This window comes from Scophthalmus maximus, chromosome 13 (genome assembly GCF_022379125.1).
Source record: "Scophthalmus maximus strain ysfricsl-2021 chromosome 13, ASM2237912v1, whole genome shotgun sequence".
Classification (NCBI taxonomy): domain Eukaryota; kingdom Metazoa; phylum Chordata; class Actinopteri; order Pleuronectiformes; family Scophthalmidae; genus Scophthalmus; species Scophthalmus maximus.
Genome location: NC_061527.1, coordinates 3,253,958 through 3,264,508, shown reverse-complemented (window position 1 = coordinate 3,264,508; position 10,551 = coordinate 3,253,958). Strand labels below are relative to the sequence as shown.

The 10,551-nt window shown below is 46.9% G+C and overlaps 1 protein-coding gene across 1 annotated transcript in view; it reads left to right on the top strand.

Moving 5' to 3' along the window:
• The first annotated feature begins 572 nt into the window (after positions 1–572).
• Positions 573–10,551, top strand: part of LOC118318738 (BMP/retinoic acid-inducible neural-specific protein 3-like) — a 48,412-nt gene continuing 38,433 nt past the window's right edge. The window contains exon 1 of the mRNA XM_047337003.1: positions 573–1,131. The gene's annotated coding sequence lies outside the window, so the exon portion shown is untranslated. The remainder of the gene's footprint in view (positions 1,132–10,551) is intronic.

Sequence of the window (10,551 nt, the reverse complement as noted above, 5' to 3'; positions counted from 1 at the left end):
ACACACACACACACCAGTGCTTTTCATTTAAAGTGATGAGGAGGAGAAGATGGGGGGGGGGGGGGTGTTAACCAAAACGCTCGTTATCATTCTCGCCACGTCCCCCCCATCTTCGCCCCCCCCCCCCCCCCTCTTTGGCAGCTATTACAGAGGGGCTACTTGTGTCTTAAACATGTGATTAAGTGAGAGAGGGGGGGGGGGGGGGGGGGGGGGGGGGGTCTGAGGGGTGTCCATGCCCCCGTTATCTGCTGCTGGACGCCTATCCTACCTACAGGATCCGCTCCTGCGCTCCTTAAACAGCGATGCGGAGTAGTAGGCGGGTCAAGTAAGGGAGGGGGGAGGGGGGGGGAGGAGAAAAGAACAGGCTCCAGGGTGGAATCCGTTCACGGGATATCTAACCATCCTCCGCGGGGTCCGTTTGTGTCCGTGCGCCTCCACATTCCGACGCCGCTGGTCCTGGTCGCCGCCGGTGACAAATGCGCAAATGCGCCTTTTTTGCCTTTTATTTCAAATCGTCTAATCGACAGTCCGTCCGCCCCCCCCCCCCCCCCCCCCCCCTGCGATCCTCGAGTCTCTCCTCCTCGTCCCCCCCCTCCTCCTCCCACTCGTCCTCTCTCTCCATCCTCTTCTCTCCTCGTCGCTCCTCTTGACTACATCTCCTGCCGGATGATTTCATTCCGGAGAGTCATTATCTCCCCGTAAGGTCACAGCCTCCGAATGTAGGACCCCTCTGAATTACAACTGGGATAAGTGGTGGTGGGATTCTTTTTTCCCCCTTGTTCTTCTTCCCCCGTGCAGCGCGCACACGCCGGCTGCTTTGGCTCAAAGTTTTCTCACTGGCGAAGAAACCGTGCGTCGGGATTTTGGGTCCGGAGCATCCCGGTCTTTTTTCCCCCCATTTCTTCCTCGGATCCCTGATTGTTGTCTCTATTTTTTTTTTGTGGAGAGAGTGTGTGTGTGTGTGTGTGTGTGTGTGTGTGTGTGTGTGTGTGTGTCTCCATCCTCCGCGGAGTTACTGTCGCGAACTGTGACATGAGTTCCTCCACGGTTCCGTCCGTCGACGGCCACAGAGATGCGTCAGGGGAACATGGGAGACAGTGAGTGCAACTTTGTCTGCAGTTCCAAACCGCGGTGAGTTCACTGCGATTGGGAATATCCCCCCCCCCCCCCCCTCTCTTTGGTCAGAATGTGCAATTATAAATTCATCACTGTTTCACCTTTCATCTTCTGTGCTGTGACCTTTCGAAAAACCTTTTCGGTGACACACACACACACACACACACACACACACACACACACATGCCAAGAACTATCTGCTGCTGCTGCAATACACATCATCGCATTTCATGCCTCGTCAGTATATGTACATGAACACAATAAGACTCATGTCCCTCCTCTCCCCCCCCTTTACACCCACACTGTCACCCCTCTGTCTGTCTGCCTTTGTCTCCAAACAAACACGACTAATCTATTTTCCTGAGGCTGTTTTGGAGATCGGATCTGTAACACTGATGTGTGTGTGTGTGTGTGTGTGTGTGTGTGTGTGCGCGGTTGGCCGAGCACCAGGCGAGTCACTGGAAGCCCAGCACACACAAGCCCTAGGAAGAAAAAAAGAAAAGGAAAAAGGAAAAAAGTCCCACTGATTCCATAATTATACATTTCACCCCGGAGCGTCGCCCTTAAAAGAAGGCGCGTGAGTCAGGGGGGCAGCCGTATGGGAATCGTGGGCCGAGGCTCTGATAATGAGCCAAATCTCCTGGAAGGAAACAAATAGCATTTCTCTTTCTGAATGCGATCGCACCGCGCCGGGAGCAGGGCTGGTGCACAAGTGTTACGTTGGACGAGTTGAGATTTTTAACTTTGTTGGAGGTAAAGAGAAAGGGCGGAAAGAAACATTCCAGGAGACAGTTTTGTGGCCGCGCAGGCTTTACGGTGGAGAGGAGACGCACAGTGAATCACCGCCGTAACTCTCATTGCCACTTGCCAAGGGTTGGGCAAGAAGTGCCGAAGCCCTCGGACTGTTTATAGGGCCACAACAGGGCCACTGTTCAGCGGCGTCCCCCATCCATCCATCTATCCCCCCCCCGGGATGACTGGTGAACCCAACCGTGTCCAGGCCCGGAAAGGCTCACTGTCTCCTCCCGCGTGAAGAGACGGGTTCACCTGGAAGTTAACAGCTCGCCGCGTTTTGCAGATTTCGAGCAGTTCGTCCCCCGTTAGGTATGCCGGATGTTTACACGTGTCTTATTCTTTAGCGAGCCGGTCGGTCGGCAAAGGGGTGTCGGGGACAAGACGAGGCTGGGGAGAACACATTCACTTTGTCATTCACGATGCTCCGTGACCGAACAGGGAGCCGCCTACAGGCGTCTGGACTAGAGCCCGACCGATACATCGGCCTTTCGCAGACATATCGGTGTCGTCCGATATTGCTCAGAGCCCGACTGATTATATCGGCCGACTGACATGAGCCTTTAAAATGTGCATTCATGTCTACGTTATAGTTCAAAATAAATGCTTATTCTCAATTCAAGTTCTATTTATTTGGTTGTATTTGTTTGTTTTGTGATAAAGTTTATGGTTGCACTAAAATATCATGCCACAATGACATTTCTTTGTCATAAAGTTTGATATCGACATCTTATATTCACAATTACTGTACATACATACAGTATATACATACATACCAGTGTTTCCCCTACCATTGAATTGGGGGGGCCTAATTATTCCTCATTCCTGCGAGCTCCTGGATAAAAGATTGTAGATGACATTTAATTTGATTTGTGAAACCTAACCCTAACAACAAAATAAAATCTTGCTATATATATATATATATATTTGCTGATGTATCAGTATCTTGTATTATATCTAATATGTTGTACTAATCTAATTAGAGCTGATTAATCGCTTAACAATCCATTACTAAATTAATCGCCAACTATTTTGATAATTGATCGATGTGTAGTTTTAATGAAAAAAAAAAAAGTTTCATCTTAAATGTGAACATTTTCTGGTTTCTTTGCTCCGCCGTGACAGTAAAACGAAATATCTTTGGTGTGTGGACAAAACAAAGGTTTTGGGAAACACGGCGGTCCAAACAACTAATCGATTAACGGAGAAAATCATCGACAGATTGAGAGCTGCTGAAAATAATCGTCAGTTGCAGCGCTAAATCTAATATCGGCATTGGCACCGGCGCCCCAAAATCCATATGGCTCGGGCTCTAGTCGGGACCCATGACGACATGGAGGAATTTGCAAGCTGAGGCTCCTTTTGTTCCCCTCACAGTTTATTAAGTGTCGAGCGTCTGATGGGACCAGATGAGGCATCGTCATCCGTAGGTGTGATGGCTGAGAGGAGGAAGGAGGAAAAGGATCACTGGCCCCCCCATCCTCCCACAGCAGCTAAATATGCAGTTCAGTTTTCAGTGCGACGCAAACAATGGGTTCTCCGTCGCAATTTTTGCGGGTCTAGATGGTCGAGAACGGTACAAGAATGCTAACAAGTGTTCCGGCCTTAATGAAGCAGAGGCCCCCGACCGTGCGAAATGCCACTGCGGTATATTAGGTGACCGGGGGAAAGTGGGAGTTGAAAGAAAGAGAGAAAGAGGTAGAATTAAGTCTGAAACGAGAAACGAAAGATCTGCTCAGTATCGACGGGCCCCATTATTTTATGATAACGAGCCGACCCGGCGGAGTTTGACTTCAGTCTAACGTGATGGGGGAGGAGAGCAGCTGGGCTGGCGCGTGTGAAAAGAGAGGGAGAGAAGAGAATAATCTCTTTTCTTTTCTTTTTTTTTTGGAAATCATCTCATCTCATCATCTCAGGGATTTTGCGACTGACTAAGGCGTTGGAATAGACTCTCTCGGATTCCGTCCCGACTGGGGCATTCGACCCGATTCCTCTCCGCCGCGGCGACTGCTATAATTGAATGTTGAATGGGAACGTATTCAGTGAAATCACACGCGGTAATGGGCGGACGCGAGGCGGCTCTCCCTGCGAAATTTGCAGTCAGTCACAAGAAGTAATGCGCTCGTTTTCACATTATGCTGCAGACCTCCTCTCACGGATCAAACCACGGCGAAAGCGTGTCAAAATGACCCGACAATGCAAATCTAGCTGCGATGACTTATCCATAATAGTAACCAAATTATTGTTATTACAAATCATAGTGAAAGCTGCCCTTCAAAAGAAACTTGTAAGCTTTGTATTTTTCACACGGGAAAGTCAGGGAGGAAGTAGTTCGAACACTGTTGCAACTATGTTTCATTGTTTGGTCTCATTCATCTAGATCCATGAATTATTCTCTGAATGATCAACATGTAAAAGGGGGAAATGAAAACTCCCTGGCTCCGCCCCCTTTGTCCAGATCCGCTCTTCCTCCACGTTCAGGAGCGATTCATCCTTGATCATTTCAACAGATGGCTCCTTGTTCTCATCATCACGGTTAATCAATAATCAATTTATTCTCTTATTCTTAAGAACAAGAGGAGGTTTTCATCAGTTTTCTAACACCAGCATCCATCACAGCTCCTAAACTCTGATCTTTCACCAAGGTTTCATTTCTGAAGGCGTGAATACCGATTCAAATGTTTCCATCCCGAGAATGAGAAGCACACAATTTACACAATGCTTCAAGCTCTCAGAAGTTACCGATGAGCCAGTCTGAAGGTAGCGTGCAAAAACACTGTATTACAATACATACAGAAAGGATGAAATGTTGAGTTTTACAAAGGATGGCAAAAACTACTCTTCGAACATGCGGCATACTTTCTGTTTCCCCCTCGCCCAACGCTCCTGCAGTGAAAGGAAGTGAGGTATAAATAAGGGTTGAAGGTTCTAATCGTCAGTCGTAGACCACCGTGTTGTTGTCAACCCAAGTTGATGTTTCGTTTTGTCCACACACCAAACATATTTAGTTTTATCGCCGTAGAGCAAAGAAACCAGAACATATTCACATTTAAGAAGCTGGAGTCAGAGAATTTTTGACTTTTTTTCCATAAATCTACTTTGACCGATTAAAAATAGCTGGCGATTAATGTAGTAGTCGATTACTAATCGATTATCTGATACATGGGATGTTACGTCGTTGTCCCGGGGCCGTGACAATACGCATGCGCAATGGGCGCACCAACGAGCGAGCCGTCTCTTTCCGTGTCGTCGGCCTCAGACATACCTCGGTGAAATCCTTCCATCGTGGCAAGGCGTCCGGTTCAGTGGGTGAAGATTTCTCAACTTGATAGTTGCTGCCTTTTATTAACGACGTCTAGTGTTGAGGATGCATTGTGCGCATAGTTAGCTTGTAGGGATTGCTATTTTAAATTTCTTTACATATTCTTCTGTCCACTATGCCCAAATTTCCCCATTGTGGGACGAATAAAGGTTTATCTTATCTTCTCTTATTACTTGGCTCCTTGACTGTCCCAAGAAAAGGAACACATTTGATTTGATTGTACATTTAGAGCAAAATGCAGTCAAATCTGTCTCCAGTGCTTGGTCGAGTATGGATTGAATTTCCGTTTGGAGGTAGCAGCTGAAGACACGAAACAGACGCATAAAAGAAAAGGAAAGAAAGGCAGAGAGAGGTATTTTTTAAATTTAAGAGCCGCCTCTGTCCCTGTTAGCACAAGGCCACCAGCTCAGGGGGCTCTGTTTGGCTTTCGCTGTGATTCATGGCACCTTCACGCTCTCGCATTGGTTCTCGGCCACTCGGCGATATGCAGCCGTATTTTTAAAATAAAAAAATGTGCAAGTGAGAAGTTCACAGTCTGGGAGGCGACCCCCTCCCCCACCGTACGGTCAATTTAGAGTCTCCAATGAACCTGACCCCATTCTGTGCATGTCTCTGGACTGTGGGAGGAAGCCGGAGAACCCGGAGAGAACCCACGCACACACGGGGAGAACGTGCAAACTCCACACAGAAAGGTCCTGGTCGGTTTGAGCCGGGACTCGAACCTTCTTGGGGCAACAGCGCTGACCGCTACGCCACCGTGCAGCCCTAGATGACAGTCGGTCCAGATAAATCTCCAGTAGCCTGCGCTATTGTAGCAGCAGCAGATATGTAAATAACAAATGTAAATAAGATTTTTTTTTTGGGGGGGGGGTTCCTTGTCGTGCGACTTCACTAAAAACTAATTTACATACAAAGAGGATTATAAGAGATTAAAAAAAAGAGAGAGAGAAGAAAATGCTGCAGCGAAAATGCAAAGCATCGCCACTCTAAGTCAAACTGCGGCGATGATAAAAGCAGAAGTTATTTAGAAAAAACCCGAGTTAATATGCATGAAATGACGGCGTCCGACTGCCTCCCTTCATCTGAAGTCGGACTCGGGGAGAGACCGCAGTGATGGGTTTTGAGGAATTTGTCTCGGGTGGTGGTGGTGGTGGAATGAAAAAGGTTTTTTTAAGTTGTCGTTCGGGAACTACGTATCATTAAAGTGCGACATGTTTGCGTCATGTCGTGATGACACGACGAGCGCGACCTCCAGCTGGATTCATCGCGATTCAGCACATGTTGTGACGCGTCGAGTCATTTCTCTGCGTCCGCGCAACACGCACAAGAGCGTCCGCTCAGACTACTTCCTGTTTCTGTCCTTTCAGCATGAGAGCGTACTGCGACGCAGGTTTCTTTTTGACGTCCGTCGTGAAAGTGACAAAGCGCTTCCTGTTTCGCGCACGTTGCGCACATTTTCCCGCGTCGCTGCTCGTGTGTGTCTTTTTTCGTGCCAAAACGTGTGTGTGTGTGTGTGTGTGTGTGTGTGTGTGTGTGTGTGTGTGTGTGTGTGTGTGTGTGTGTGTGTGTGTGTGTGTGTGTGTGTGTGTGTGTGTGTGTGTGTGTGTGTGTGTGTGTGTGTGTGTGTGTGTGTGTGTGTGTGTGTGTGTAAAAGCCCACGTAGCGTCTTTGATGTCTCCCTCCCCGGGACACCGTGGGAGCTCGTTCCCCTTTCCGTATTTGTTCTGTACGACAGCCGGATGAGTGCGACGGGCAAGTCGCGCTACGTATTTCACAAAGGCGGCGTTGTCGCTTCACCCTCCGGGCCGCTCGGTGGGAGCGGTGGCGTTGACAGTCGTGGGGGAGGGAAGATAACTGGGTTAATTGGGGGGCCAAAAAGCTCATTACGTCAGCACGGAGGACGGGGGAAAGATGTGAAGTTTATCAGTTCCTGGGGGGGAGGGGGGGGGTTCTAATGGTCTAATGAGGTATCACAGAAAGAGGCTCGTTCCGGATTTTGCATAAACGTGCGGCGCCAACACGGAGGATCTGCCGTGGCGAGTGCTTCCAGTCATGGATATGGACGTCGTTGCGAGAAAACCCACACACACACACACACACACACACACACACACACTCTCTCTCTCTCTCTCACGGAACCCAGGCAGGTGACGGCCTCAGTATAAGCGAGCAGACGCTTACGTTTTGTTCCTCGTCGCCGATGAAAAAAAGAAAAGAAAAGATTAGGCCTCTGGAAGTTCCCCACATCTCATCGAGCTCTACCTCCAGCGGGAGGGGGGGGGGGGCGAGCGAGTCGAGAGCCAACGCCGCCGTCTGTGTGCTGGGCTTTGTACCTGTGGAGTAAAACCTGGCGGTTACACAAATTCGGAGAGCGAGAGAGACGAGGCGCAGTCTGCAAAGGACGCTCTGTTCCGAAAAAAATGTCGCTGAAAAACGAGCCCATTCGTCAGCCCGCAAAACGCAGCAGAAGGCGAATGAATGGGGGCGACGTCTTCAGACGTTCGGAATCAACCCAGTTATCAATTCAAAGAGATTCGAGTTCATTCAGCCGGAGGAGTCTGCGAGTCGGTGCGGCGAAATTCAAAAAGACAAACGCCGCGGTGGAGGACGTCTTTGAAGCGCGTCGTAACGCCTGTGACATTATCTCCATCACAGGGTTCGTACGGGTGCTTGAATTCTCTGAAGGTGTGTTTTCAAGGTTCGAAAAGGTGCTTGGAATATCTATATTTAGTCTCCACGTGCAACTATTGCTACTGCTCTGTACCTAGTATTTATATACCTTTGGGTTTTTTTATTTAATGTTATTTTTTGTTATATTTTGTACATACTTAACCTTTTTTGTCTTATCTTGAAAATGCTTAAATCGTATCAGATTTTTTTTTTCCCACAACAAACACATGACACGTGTCCTTTAATTTCTAATCCTGCTGTTGTCACGAAACAGACATTTTGGTTGCTTATAGCACAATACCATCGCTTTAAACGTATGTATTGGTAGAAATATGTAATTTATAACACAGCTGTCGGGTGCTGGAAAAGCTTGAATACCGACCTTGGAAATGCTTGAAAAGTGCTTGAATTCGTCTTTGGAAAACCCTGCGTTAATAGAGCTGCAACAGTTAATCGATGAGTCATCGACTGATAATAGATTAATCCGTTCAAGTAGTTTTTATGAAGAAAAAAGTATAAATTCAGCATCTTACGTGTGAATATTTTCTGGTTTCCTTGCTCCTCTGTGACAGTACACTGAATGTCTTTGGTGTGTGGACAAAACATTCACCATTTTTCACCATTTTATGACATTTTATGGACCAAACGACTAATCCATTAATCAAGAAAGCAATGGACAGATTAACCGACAATGGAAACAATATATTCAGCTGCAGCCCTTGGCTCCATGAATCATTATCTATAGCTGAATGGTCAGGACACATGCCCGTCACCCGCTCGTCTCTCCTCCCCGGCACTTCCTGTCTCTTATGACATAAAGGTACACAATGGCCCAACAAACATTTCCTTTTTTCTTTTTTCCCTCGAGGCTGTTGATTTTCAAACGCAGCATCAGTCGAGCGCCGAAACATTAACAAAATATATATATATATATATATATATATATATATATATATATATATATATATATATATATAAATATGATTTGTATTATTTGAATTCTCCCCTCTCTTGATGGTTCAGGGGAGAAACACAAAGAGACTTGTCATTTCACACTCAGGTTCCAAACAGCCGGAGGACAGAGGACGCGCCGCACACTCAGTGTAACTAAAGCGGCGGTGTCGCGTCGCCGCGCTCGTCTCATCACTTCATTGACGTGGTTTTGTGTTTTTTTAACAATCACGCCTCAGGGAAGAACAGTCGGAGCGAATGAGTATCAGCCATGAGCGCGTTTTTTTCCGTCTTTTCAATTTCTCTCTTCTTCTTTTTGGTGTGGTTTGTAAGAAACCTGCTGCGATCCCCTCGGTGACTTGTGTGGTTGTGCGGTTGCTAAGCGCATCTTGTTCTCTGAGTTAAAGAGGACAGTTGATTATCGTGCGGCCTGAGATCCACGACCGCAAAGTGTGTGGACGTCGGGAAAATGAGTCAAGTAATACTCTCGTCTGTTCAGGGAGGAAATAGTGTAGAGTCCGTTGATATGATTCACGTTGTTGATTCTGAGGATGTGATGTGGATTATTCTCCCAGTCATTATCTGCGACCTTATGGTTTAAGGTTAAGGAGAGATTTATTTTCTTAGACTGATACATTATTTTCATTATCGGTTAATCTGTTGATTATTTTCTTGTTGTTGTCTGGTTCATAAAATGGTGAAAAATGTCCATCGTGTTTCCCAAAACCTTTGTTTCGTCCACACACCAAAGTGATTCGGTTCACTGTCACAGAGGAGCAAGGAAACCAGAACATATTCACATTTAAGAAGCTGAAATCAGAGAATTTTGAGCTTTTTTTCTCCATTAAAAACCACTTGAACCGATGAATCCGTTATCCAAATAGTTGGCGATTAATTTAGTAGTCGATTAACAATCGATTGGCTGTTGCAGCTCTAGATTAGATGTTGGTTGTTAAGAGTTGTGAGTCTTCTTCCCCCCCAGTAAAACTGACACGAATGTGTACGAATGTATTTTTCTCTCGTTTTAGTTCTGTATAGAAAACCTCCCCAGGAAGAGGAGCCTCTCTACTGCGGATCTAATTAAACTTAAACAAATTCAAGGTTCCTTTTAAATTGTTCACGTTGGGCCCTCAAAAAATATTAAGCCACAAACGCTGTCAATAATGAGATATTAGAAACGTGAACTCGAGACTTTCATTTCCAAAAGAAGTATTGTGTTAAATATTGTTGCCGTTTAGGTGCATTAGTTACACACATTGTTATTCTACTGTATTCGGTCGGCGCATGATGTCATTGTTGAGGCAGGAAGTAGCCTATGAGGTTACAGAATACGGATGTGTGTCTGGAGATCAGATCGTGTTTTGACCGCGCGCATAATTTGTTCCCTTGGTTTTCTTCTTATTTGAAGTTAACTATCGATATGCAACCTTTGTGAGTCCCCGTGTAGACTTCCAAAAACATTGTTCCGCAAACGCACAGTGAGGCGAGCGAAGAAGTGAACAGCGGGAGGAAAAACCAAGACAGCAGGTGAACGCAGGGCCCCGCCCACTCCGCCGGGCCCCGCCCACTCCGCCGGGCCTCTCGCTCAAGTGATGACAAGGTTTGAAAAAAAAGTACCAGCAACTTGCACATACGATCGGAATCATCGCGGACGACCCGTTACGTGTCTCTGCCGCTGCAGGTGTTTCATATCCAGTGGC